Genomic DNA, 13,517 nt, shown 5'->3' with positions numbered 1-13,517 from the left:
CAGATGTTAAGTCCCATAGTGCTCAGAGCCATTTTTTTGTTACTTAAACGAAAAGAAAACATGTCCCACAGACATTTTTTGAGAACGAGCTAACCGTTCCTGTTTCCTGGTACTTAAGACTTTTACAACCTTGGCCTCCCCTTTGTTCTCTTTGGCACATGGAATTCTGAAAACTTAAGATTCCGAACATTTTTTATATGGATCATCTCTCCATTGATTCAAAATTTAGAGTTTGCTACAGCAATTAAATGGTTTACTTCGAAAGCGTGTGAGAGTGGTCGAAATTACACTATTAGCCACTCGTTAAGGGTTTATTCGTCGTTTTAGTTCTGCATCACATCTCGCGGTACGACTTCATAATTTATTTTGAAAATTGGGATAAGCTACTGTTTGAACAACGCAAATTCAAACTTAAGTACATTATCTAATAACAAATAAGTTGTATTTCTGACAAAAATGTTAAGGACAAATTCATAATTCACTATACTGATAGCCTTAATTGATAAAATTTCGACTATGATTTACACGAATAAGATAAATTATCGCAAAAACAGTAAATACGGGATTTTAGCATATGGCACAAGGTCGATACGAGATAACTGTTCGAACCCTAAAATAGGGGTAATCCATTACAATACCCGTTCTTCCTACAGCGCATCATAAGGAAACCAGCGGAGTATACAGGGTGTAAGAAAAAAAGGTTCAAGTGTTACTACAGAAGGTAGCATTGTTCAAAGCTAGAAGAAAAAAAAATCCTGCTATTACATACCCAAAATTTTTATTTGATTGTCTTGATCGCAAAGCTTCTTGAATTAATTACCGGTTTCGGCTATGCAGTAACTATCTTCAGAATATACAATAAAAGTAAAAATTGTAAAAAAAGTACATTACTAGCTACTGCATTAGCAGATTAAAAATAAATGACAATAATTATAAAAAAACCGATAAGACTCTCATTCTGCTGCATGAAACAAGTCATAGGATGTAAAATTAACACGAGTCAGAAATGCCATGCAAGCTTCAACCAGTTATATATAGGACGCAAGGCGACCATAGAGGCTGTTGATGCATGCATAACGTACAAATAATTGTGCAAAGTATTTAAAAGAAATTGCATTTAAAAATACAGATTTTTAAAATATTTTCAGTTGTATGTACGAAATCAAGATTTTTAAAAAGTTCAACGATGTGAAAAATGTATTCGTCTTGTGACAGTTTAAAGCTGGTCATAATTTAATGTTCAAAAACTAAAATCCGATTTCAAAATCAGTCTAAAACTGAAGACATTATGAAGGCTCTAAAATTGGTCTTATAAAAGAAGATGGAAAAAATTCGAGAACGTGCATATTGTCCTGTTTCTGATATTTCAGTTTATATTTGATTCGAACAATAACATTTTTATAACTTACTGTTCGAATCAAAACATAAATTGGGATATGAGAAACAGGGCAATATGTACAGCGTGCTGACATGAGGAAAGTTTCCTACCGATTTCTCATAGACAAACAGCAGTTGACCGGCGTTGCCTGGTGAAACGTTGTTGTGATGCCTCGTTTAAGGAGGAGAAATGCGTACCATCACGTTTCCGACTTTGATAAAGGTCGGATTGTAGCCTATCGCGATTGCGGTTTATCGTATTGCGACATTGCTGCTCGCGTTGGTCGAGATCCAATAACTGTTAGCAGAATATGGAGTCGGTGGGTTCAGGAGGGTAATACGGAACGCCGTGCTGGATCCCAACAGCCTCGTATCACTAGCAGTCGTGATGACAGGCACCTTATCCGCATGGCTCTAACGGATTGTGCAGCCACGTCTCGATCGCTGAGTCAACAGATGGGGACATTTGTAAGACAACAATCATTTACACGAACAGTTCGACGGCTTTTGCAGCAGCACGGACTATCAGCTCGGAGACCAGGGCTGCTGTTACCCTTGACGCTGCATCACAGACAAGAGCGCCTGCGATGGTGTACTCAGAGACGAACCTGGGTGCACGAATAGCAAAACGTCATTTTTCGGATGAATCCAGGTTCTGTTTACAGCATCATGACGGTTGCATCCGTGCTTGGCGACATCGCGGTGAACGCACATTGGAAGCGTGTATTCATCATCGCCTTACTGGCGTATCACCCGGCGTGATGGTATGGGGTGCCATTGGTTACACGTCCCGGTCACCTCTTGTTCACACTGACGGCACTTAGAACACTGGACGTTACATTTCAGATGTGTTACGACCTGTGGCTCCACCATCCATTCCATCCCAGCGAAACCCTACATTTCAGCAGGATAATGCACGACCACATGTTCCAGGTCCTGTAAGGGGCCTTTCTGTATAGAGAATATTTTCGAATGCTTCGCTCGCCAGCAGATTCTCCAGATCTCTCACCAATTGAAAACGTCTGGTCAATGGTGGCTGAGCAACTGGTTCGTCACAATAAGCCAGTCACTACTCTTGATGAACTGTGGTATAGTGTTGAAGCTGCATGGGCAGCTGTACCTGTACACGCCATCCAAGCTCTGTTTGACTCAATGCCCAGGCGTATCAAGGCCGTTATTACGGCCAGAGGTGGTTGTTCTGGGTACTGATTTCTCATGATCTATGCACCCAAAATGCGTGAAAATATAATCACAAGTATAGTATATTTGTCCAATGAATACCCGTTTTCACCTGCATTTCTTCTCGGTGTAGCAATTTCAATGGCCGGTAGTGCAGTTTCAGAACCGCCCTCCTCTTCAGTGGTCGCCAGGTTTTCGTGCAGCACCAGGCAGGACAGTGTCGCCCAGCAGAGCTGAGCACAGCCCGCGGTCAGTCGCCGCTCCGCTTCCGCGGTCTCTGGCCGCCGCCCGCTGCCTGCTGGCTGGTGGAGCCCGCGGGTGCCCGCAGGCTGTGCGCAGCCCTGTGCCCGCTCGCCTCGCCGCGCTGTATATTGATTCTTGCGGTTGCAATAGCAAACCGCCGTGTTTTACTGCCACCGCGGCCAGCGTTAATTCTGGAGCCGTGACGTTTACGGCCCGCCGCGAATGTGCCGGCTGCGGCTGCGCCGAGCCCGCGACCCTAAGGACCTCACGTGCTCTGCCTCACCGTTACCTCGTCCACACCACAGCGTGTTTAAAACAAGAAAGTCAAGTGTCATATATTCCTACGGCAGGTAGCACGGGTGAAAAATACGAGGGGTATTCCAAAACCAAGGACAGTTCGGTCAAAAAAGAAAAAAAGCTCATGAGAAAAACTTTGTATCGCCAGTAACATTTTACCACATATCTACTTTACTTTTCCACGTAACTGCCGTTCACTTCTATATACTTTCTGCAACGCTGCACCACATTTTTTACCCCTCTACATAAAAGTCTGCCGCTTGGGAACTGAATCAGTTCGTAACGCCAGTCTTGAGTTCCTCGTAGTGTTGAAATCGTGGTCCACCCAGCCACTTTTTCATATGTTGTTGTTGTTGTTGTGGTCTTCAGTCCTGAGACTGGTTTGATGCAGCTCTCCATGCTACTCTATCCTGTGCAAGCTTCTTCATCTCCCAGTACTTACTGCAACCTACATCCTTCTGAATCTGCTTAGTGTATTCATCTCTTGGTCTCCCTCTACGATTTTTACCCTCCACGCTGCCCTGCAATACTAAATTGGTGATCGCTTGATGCCTCAGAACATGTCCTACCAACCGATCCCTTCTTCTAGTCAAGTTGTGCCACAAACTCCTCTTCTCCCCAATCTTATTCAATACCTCCTCATTAGTTATGTGATCTATCCATCTAGTCTTCAGCATTCTTCTGTAGCACCACATTTCGAAAGCTTCTATTCTCTTCTTGTCCAAACCATTTATCGTCCACGTTTCATTTCCATACATGGCTACACTCCATACAAATACTTTCAGAAACGTCTTCCTGACATTTAAATCTATACTCAATGTTAACAAATTTTTCTTCTTCAGAAACGCTTTTCTTGCCATTGCCTGTCATTTTATATCGTCTCTATTTCGACAATCATCACTTATTTTGCTCCCCAAATAGCAAAACTCCTTTACTACTTTAAGTGTCTCATTTCCTAATCTAATTCCCTCAGCATCACCCGACTTAATTCGACTACATTCCATTATCCTCGTTTGGTTTTCAAATATAAGAATAAAAAATAGTTACTTGATGCATTGTTGGGACTGTACGGAAGGTGCACGGAAACTTCCAGAAACAATTTTGATTATTGGCAGCGGTGTGAGGGGCTATGTTGTCGTGAAGGATGATTATGCCGGAAGGCAGTTTCCTGCGGAGTCCATTGTGGATCGCACTGCCCTGTTTGCTTAGCGATTCACAACATACATCAGCTGTAATTGTTGACCCAAACTACATGAAAAAAAAAATGTAGCCAGCATTTTTCGATTCGAAAATAAAGCCAGATGCTGAAAATACGGCTGCAGATGTAAAGTCCTTTTATTTAGAACACAACCGGTTTCCGGTCCTTATACGCCTATCTTCAGGTGTTGACTCCGTGCTCTACACCCCAGGTAACACACAACGTCCTGCACTATACTACCGTGTCGCTCGGGGTCACAGCACGAACTAATAACACCTGAAGATGGGAGTATAATAGCCCGAAACCGGTCGCGTTCTAAATATAAGAACCTTACGTCTGCAGCGGTATTTTCAACCTGGTATAATGCTCAATTTCGGGTGTTCCTCCGACAGGATTGTTTGTCGAAAACAGAGAAATCGCGTTTCGACTCTCCGTTGGTGTGGGATCTCCACGTCTCGTCGCCGGTAACAATGTGGGATAACAAATCATCTTCATCTTGTCTATAGCGCTCCTAAAACTGTCATGCACTACGCATTCTTTGCTGTTTGTGCTGATCAGTGGACATTTTTGGAACCCACCTCGCACACAGTTTGCGATATCCAAGCTATTACGCCACAATCATGTAAACTGTGGTTCGGGTAACATTTAGGAATTCATTAGTCACACTGTTAATCGACAGTTGCTGATCGCTTCCAAGTTTTTGGTTCACTTGATCGACGATGTCGTCAGTCCGAATACTTGGCCTGCCACTCCGCTGTTCATCGTGAACATTTTTGCGGCCACTTTGAAGTTGTCAACACCATTTTCGAATTTGTTTGTCACTCATTATTTCAGGTACATACATTAGGGAAAACTCAAGATGAACTTCAGCAGCTTAAGATTCTTTTGCCGGCAAAAATCTAATCACACCCCGCACACCACAACAGGCGGGATCTACGATTGTCTCGGCCATGGCAATCTGCTCTCAGCGACTGGCAAACGACCACTGAATGAAAACAACACTGCAGTGGTTTTCTAAAGAGTCGGTAGACAGCGCTGCATGCGTGAAACTTTGTTCAGGTCTGCCATCAGTTAAATATTGGTCACGTGACCTTATTTATGGGAGACGTCACGTAGAAGAAAAGATCGCAGAATGATACGTCCGGAAACAAATATCGGATATGGACCAATCTGTCTCACATACTCATCTGTCTGTTACGTAGAAGCAGACGTTATAGACAGAGCAGCATGTGGTTACCGCTCATCCTGACACATCTTTCAGCCCTTTCTGGCAGTGAATCACGCACTCTTCTAATACACCTGGCTCCATTCGGATTCCGTCAGGTGCCTTGGCCATTTGCTCATGTAGCGCCTGCACGATGTCGATGGGCTGGGCACACATACCAATACCCCTTTCAGTGTCCCCATAGCCAGAAATACAACGGATTATAGTCCGGTGAACGAGGAGGGGGAGGGGGGGGGGGAGGGGGGAGGAATGCTACCAGACCTCGATCGATCCATCAACTATGAGAAGTTGTGATTATACAGCGTCGCACTATCCGTAGAAAATGGGGCGCTACCCGTCATTCATAAACTACAGTCCTTGTCTTTGGGCAAGAATAACTTTCTCCAATGGACCTGATAATTCATTGCGCAGAACCCGGAGGTGCACAGCACTTGTTAATCTGTTTGCTAAACTGCTCAGCACTATGAGAGACACCGCCAGTTCCTGCTTATATAATGATACTGGCGTGATCCTGAATCCTCACCGCTACAATTGCTCGAGTAATTGCACTTGAGCACACGTGCGCATTGCGGCAATTTACTATGCCATCCCTTGTAAATCGTGCCTCATCTATAAATAAATGCACACTGTGAACACCGGATCTCCAGTGGCCCATATCTCAGCAGGTTCGGGATATGTTGAACAAAATTTGGCATAAAAGGACAATCTGGAGAGTCATCATGATGCACATAAATGTTATTTGATTGTCCTGATCGCAAAGTTTCTTGAACAAAATGACCGGTTTTGGATGTGCAATAGCCATCTTCAGAATCTACAATAAAAACAAAAATGTAAGAAAGTATATTACAAGCTACTACATTAGGAGATTAAAAACAAATGATAATATTTATAAAAAAACACGGTATACCTCTCATTCTGCTGCACTGCAGCAAATCATAAGACGTAAAAATAACACGAATCAGAACTTCCATTCAAGCTTCAACCAATTATATATAGAATGCATGGCGATTATAGAGGTCGCTGATGCATGTATAACGTACAAACAATTATGCAAAGGAATTAAACGAAAGTTCATATAAGAGTACAGATCTTTAAAATATTTTCAGTTATTTACTCGAAAGCAAGATTTCAAAAAAAGAAGTTTAACCCTATGAAAAATATATTCGTCTTCTGACAGTTTCAAGCTGGTCAGAATTTTACCCAATCTCCAAGAAACAAACATTGATTACCGAAGTCAGTCTAAAATTAAAGACATTGTGATGGTTCTAAAATCAGTTATTATCCATTGATGAAGTCTTATTGATGTGTCGACAGAAGTGCCGACACAGTGTGGTCTGAGGAGACCGCAATGCACGCTATAAGCTCACGCAGGGTGGCGTGAGGTCTGAAACAGGATACGTAATGAATGCTATAAAGAAAAGTACGTAGCTTCTGGAATACCAAACTTTAATCCATCCTTGGTACATCGCTATTGACGATACAAGTGAGACTCTATAGTTTCAGACAATATACTGCTAATGGCGCCTTGCTAGGTCGTAGCCATTGACTTTGCTGAAGGCTATTCTAACTATCTGCTCTGCAAATGATCGAGGCTTCGTCAGTGTGCATCGCTAGCTACGTCGTCCGTACAACTGGGGCGAGTGCTAGTACGTCTCTCTAGACCTGCCGTGTGGTGGCGCTCGGTCTGCTATCACTGAAAGTGGCGACACGCAGGTCCGACATGTACTAATGGACCGCGGCCGATTTAAAGCTACCACCTAGCAAGTGTGGTGTCTGGCGGTGACACCACACCTATAAATGCTCTGAAAAGCTAATCATTTGCCTATCACAGCGTCTTCTTCCTGTCGGTTAAATTTCGCGTCTGTAGCACGTCATCTTCGTGATGTAGCAATTTTAATCGCCAGTAGTGTAATTCCTCTCTTGTACAAACGAGACAGATGGAAAGAAGTAAGTAAAATGCTTATTATTTCAAAGTGCAGTGAGTTGACGCAAATCATGGGATACCTCCTAATAGTTTCTTTTTTTCCGGCGTGGTGCAGCAGATCGACGTTGCATGGACTCGAAAAATCGTTGGAAGTCCCGTGTAGAAATATTGAGCTTTGCTGCCTCTACAGCCGTTGATTTTGCGGAAGTTCTGCCGGTGCAAGATGTGTACGAATTGACCTCTCGATTATGTCCCATGAATATTCGATGGGATTCATGTCGGGCAATCTGGCTGGTCAAATCATTCGGTAGAACTATCCAGAATATTCTTCAAACCAATGAAGAGCAATTGTGGCCTTGTGGCATGGCAAATTGTGAGTCGTAAAGTTCCATATCAAGTGAATTCGCAATTGCGAATAAAGACTATCATCAGCTATAAAATGGAAAGACCGGGTCTCGAACCCGGATCTCGCGCTTATTGAGAGCGTCGTCAACCATGTGTCCGCGATCTGTACTCGTACATCCATTATGTGTATTAACGACATATGCAAGTTTGGGTCCCACCGTGAGTCGTGCACGATAACCAAATGGTGGTTAGCTACCCTCCGTAATAAAAAAAAATTTAAAAAAAACTGAGTGAATGGGTCAATGAAGATGAACGGGTGTCATCGGACGTCCGCCCCCAACAAATTCAATGAACAATATGAAACAAAATGAGTTCAACAAAGAAAAAAAAAAAAAATGATATGGCGACCGCTACCACTAAGCGGGAAATCCGGGTTCGAGTCCCGATCCGGCACCAATTTTCATTGTCGTCATTCCATTCTACAGATAATAGTAATCCTTCTTCACAACTGCGAATTCAGTTTATGTGTTTCGTACCGGCAGTGGTAGCAGCAGTGCATCGTAATCATAATAACGCTGGCACTTCAATATCGTATAAAATTCCATTTTTGTCTGGGAACATGATATTCCCGTATGGTTACAGATGGTCTCCAAGTAGTGGATCATAACCATTTCCAATCAATGGTCGGTTCAGTTGGACCACAGTGCCCAGTCTACTCCATACAAACACAGCCTACATCATTATGGAACCACCACCAGCTTGCACAGTGCGTTGTTGCCAACCTGACACACTCAAACCCTACCATCAGCTCTTACGATCTGAAATCGGAACTCATCTCACCAGGCCTGGTTTTCCGATTGTCTGGGGTGCAACTGATATGGTCACGAGCACAGGAGAAGCGCTGCAGTCGGTGTTGTGCTGTTAGCAAAGCCACTCGCGTAGATCGTCTGCTGCCATAGCCCATTAACGCCAGTGTTGGCCTCACTGTCGTAACGGATATGTTCACCGTACGCCCCACATTGATTTCTGCAGTTGTAGTTGATACACCGACACGCACCCATCACTTTTGGCAGTTTCCATGATTTAAGGGTTTACTGTAAGCTGTAAGTTGGTCCATTAGTTCCCTATCTTAATGTTTTCACTTAAGGATCCTCTACAACCTGTAATTTTGACGCTATAGGTATACGGCAGTCTTTATTTCTATCTTTACTCATGTATATTGTAGATTATTATATATTATTGGCGTCAGTGTTTCTTAAATTCAAACTACACTGCTAGCCACTGTAAATGCAACACCCTGAAGGAAGCATCCGAATCAAGTGAAATTTACACCATGGGTTTGCAGCGATGAGATATGCAACTGATTAGAATTTCAGCGCAGACGCACATCACGCGCGCCTGTGGCGCCACCTCATAGCGCCATTTAAGGCTTGGCGATTTCGTCGAGTGTACGTTCGGCACGTGTGTTTACCTTGTGGTTGTTTCACAAGACGATCAGTTATGCCTCGTAGACAACAGCGAACATCTTTTGATCAAGTATCCGAGTTCGACAGAGGAAGGATAGTGGCTTACCGAGATTGTGGATTATCATACAGAGAAATCGCTAGTCGTGTTGGACGAAACCAAACAACTGTAATGCGGATATGTGACCGTTGGATGCAGGAGGGTACGACGGACCGACGTGGTCGATCGCATTCTCCTCGGTGCACCACTGCGCGTGCTGATAGACAAATTGTGCGCATGGCAGTGACGGATCGCTCAGTGACATCCCGAACCATAGCACAGCACATTGCGTCTGTAACGCATCATCCAGTGTCTGCGCGTACCATTCGACGCCGTTTACAGCAGAGTGGTCTGTCCGCAAGACGTCCATTGCTTCGTCTACCATTGACGCAGAACCACAGACGTCTCCGTCGCCAATGGTGTGATGACAAACGGATGTGGACGACAGAATGGAATGACGTTGTCTTTACTGACGAGGCACGCTTCTGTCTGCAGCACCACGATGGTCGGATTCGAGTGTGGAGACACCGTGGAGAGAGGATGCTGGACAGCTGCATTACGCACCGCCACACTGGTCTTGCACCGGGTATTATGGTATGGGGCGGTATTGGATATTACTCTCGCACGCCTCTAGTACGCATTGCCGGTTTTTTAAATAGCCGGCGCTACATATCCGAGGTGCTGGAGCCAGTTGTCCTTCCTTACCTTCAGGGCTCGGCCACAGCCATATTTTAAAAGGATAATGCGCGACCACACGTGGCACGCATTGTCCAAAGGTTCTTCGTCAATAACCAGATTGAATTGCTTCCCTGGCCGGCTCGCTCTCCGGATCTTTCACCGATAGAAAACATGTGGTCCATGGTTGCTCAACGAGTGACCCAGATTACATCCCCAGCTGCCACACCAGATGATCTTTGACAACGTGTGGAAGCTGCTTGGGCTGCTGTACCCCAGAAACACATCCAACGTCTCTTTGACTCAATGCCGAGACGTGTGGCAGCGGTGATCTCCAACAATGGCGGCTACTCTGGCTACTGATTCTGGCAGGAACCACATGTCACAGACGTCTGTAAACGTAATCATTTGATACTTGGTCAACATGTTATCTACAAAATAAATCTTGTTGTGCTACCTCTTGTCTTTCTTGGTGTTGCATTTACGGTGGCCAGCAGTGTATGTGGAAGAAGGGACACCGAATGTGAAGTGTGTTCTGTGGATACTGTATCTATTATGTGTACGTCATCACTGGGTATCACTGTCAGCACATTGGTTAGCCGACGACAATTGCAGTAATTGTAGGAGTCGCCATACGTCCTTCCCGCTCATTCAATAAGCAGACGCGAAACATTGTAAGCGCATTGTTTTTTTAATGTTTGTTACAGTTATAGGAAAATAGTTTACCTTCGACTTGGATTCCTGTTAGCGCCCTCTGTACGTCCCAGCGGCCGAGCACCAACAACTCTACACAAACGCTGCTGCTCTCTGTCGTTAAGTTGAAGGCCGTCGGCCACTGCGTTGTCCGCGGGATGAGGTAATGCCTGAAACATGGTATTCTCGGCACACTCTTGACATTGTGGATCTCGGAATACTGAATTTCTTAACGACTTCCGAACAGGAATATCCCATGCGTTTACCTCGCGCTACCATTCCGCATTCAAAGTGTGTTCGGAAATCTTTTCACACGAATTATCTAAGTACAAATAACATCTGCGGCAATGCACTGTCTTTTATACGTTGTGTGCGCGATACTACCGCCATCGTAGGGCTATACGTGCATATCACATCCCCTGACTTTTGTCACCTCAGTGTAAATGGCAGTGCTGTTGCACTACGCACGACGTGGTCTGGTTTTGTATTTATCATTTCTCAAAAACATAGGCAGAAAACAAAACAAATTTTGAGTATAATTTAATTATTTTTGGTGCGGTGAAGACATATACGTTTTATCTGGTTCAAACTGTCGGTATTCGGACAAACGCAGAAAATTTCACAGGTTTTCGTACTCAGGTTTCCACGTAATCATGACTTATTTAGCTTCGTAACCGCAAAAACGTCCTTCACACACTTATGTTGCTCGAAACGTTGTAGCACTTTTGCAGCCTCCTTACGGAGACTTGAAGACTCTACCTAAGGAATCCAGTGTAGACAGTCATAACGTCAAAGGGATCTTCGAACCTCGTGGTTCTTTTCACGTCAGTGAGGAATCTAGACTGCCTGTTAGAATGCGTCCCTTCTACAATGCTATTTCGTTTGTAAACGTCCCCCCCCCCCCCCCCCCCCTGAATCAAGTGAAAACAATTTGCTTCTCTCTGTGCAAGTGTCTTACTGTGGTCAGTGTGCAGTCAAGTCCAATTAAAACACCACGTCTGCAATCCCTTCCGGATGTTGTAATTTTCGTTACTGCACACCTTTTTTCTCCACAAATTCAACAACAGGGTGTTTTAAATCGAAAGATCATCCCAGAATTGAAACTTTGGCTTAAACAACGTACTTTACAATAATGTATAAAGATTCCATGCTCTTCGATTAATTCCATCGAAAACCGTTGCAACTGATAGCGGAATAATGCGGCCGACGTCATAAATTGTACAATTCGTACCATCAGTTTCTTCTCGTGCTCCTTGCCTACAAATTAGCACAAACTGCTTCTTGATGTACAGAACAACAAATCCCGCTTGCCGATCTTTGTAATTTTTTGCCCTTTCATTGCGAAGTAAATCTTTAAATTCTTTCTGCGTGATACTGCAATGTCGTTTCATAGAAAATTTGCAGCAACCATCTCGTATGTCACTGCATAATATATACCGAGAATTCTCATCCCTCACTTCTGTTATTTCCATTCATTTTAAAGACTTGTGGCGACAGACCCCTAGGGCGGATCTTTTTGTGCAAACAGCCACTGCATCTGTCAACGTCCTCCATACCACGAACAAATAGCGAAGGATAAACAGCACTGACAATACGGTTCTTCCGACTTGAGAGCTGAGCCGACCGATAAACGCCACATCGCAATACTCAATGAAAAGTCGCTTTGTTCCGGTTAGTTCTGACTAGGAACAAGAGGAGCCGAGACAGACGGGGTCTTGGCCCGCCGGCGGTCAGCACGCTCTGAAGTTTGGCACACCTTGGCCGGCCTTGAGGTAAGCTGTTCATTACTGCAAAAGTATCTGCCATAAATGTTAATATAGCGATACTAGTGTCACACAAAACAGTCAGTGCCTTCGTGGAAAAATGTTTGCAGCACCCTACTCCACCGTGATTGTACTCAGGGGTGCACCACTTCGTATGAAGCAAATCATCGGACACGAGTGTCTTTCTTCAGCGCTCAAAATATATGGAAATAACATAAGGATAAATCGCGGCTTTATGGAGGATGTATCAGGGTTTCCCAGCGAAATTTCTGTATCGTTTATCGGAACATCCCAAGAAACGTGTGGGTGGGCATTGTTGTGCAACAGAATGACGCCGTCCGTCAACGTACCTAGCGCTTTCGACTTGATGGCCTGCTTCAATATTCGCAACATGTCCACGTTCCACTGAGCGTTAATTGTGGCGCCATGTTCCAGAAAATCGCTACGGTCGCGCGTTCGAATCCTGCCTCGGGCATGGATGTGTGTGATGTCCTTAGTTAGTTAGGTTTAAGTAGTTCCAAGTTCTAGGGGACTGATGACCACAGCTGTTAAGTCCCATAGTGCTCAGAACCATTTGAACCATTTTTTTGTTCCAGAAAGTCAATGAGCAGCGGATCCTTGTAATCAAAGAAGAAGGTAATCATGACTTTCCCGGAGCTGTCGTGCCCGTTGTTTCAACTACGCTGCAGATATTTCCTCTATACAATCCCAAACTCGCCCCATGCGGTTTCCATATCTTTGGAGCCCTGAAGAAAAACATTCGTGACCGTCAATTTTCTTCGGACGAAGAGGTGCACTCCCGGCTACAATCCTGATTCCGTAGACAACTGCACACATTTTTCCTTGAAAGCACTGACCATACAACCTCACAGTAGGACAAATGTATTACCAGTTTCATTGCTTACATTTGAAGTAAGAAAGTCTTTTCCATCTGTCTCATTTTGGTTTGACTGCCATTTATATTTTCATACAGATACTGAAAACAAAATATTCCCCTTATTTTTATGTTGCCTTTCTCTGAGTGTAGGCACGGTTACAAAAGGAATCTGACAAGGTTAGTATAAATGATGACCAGTTGCCCTCCGTGTCGCCGGC

The sequence above is a fragment of the Schistocerca piceifrons genome, chromosome 4 (genome assembly GCF_021461385.2).
Source record: "Schistocerca piceifrons isolate TAMUIC-IGC-003096 chromosome 4, iqSchPice1.1, whole genome shotgun sequence".
Classification (NCBI taxonomy): domain Eukaryota; kingdom Metazoa; phylum Arthropoda; class Insecta; order Orthoptera; family Acrididae; genus Schistocerca; species Schistocerca piceifrons.
The sequence above is the reverse complement of the archived record's forward strand: the minus strand, read 5'-3'. Positions refer to the sequence as shown.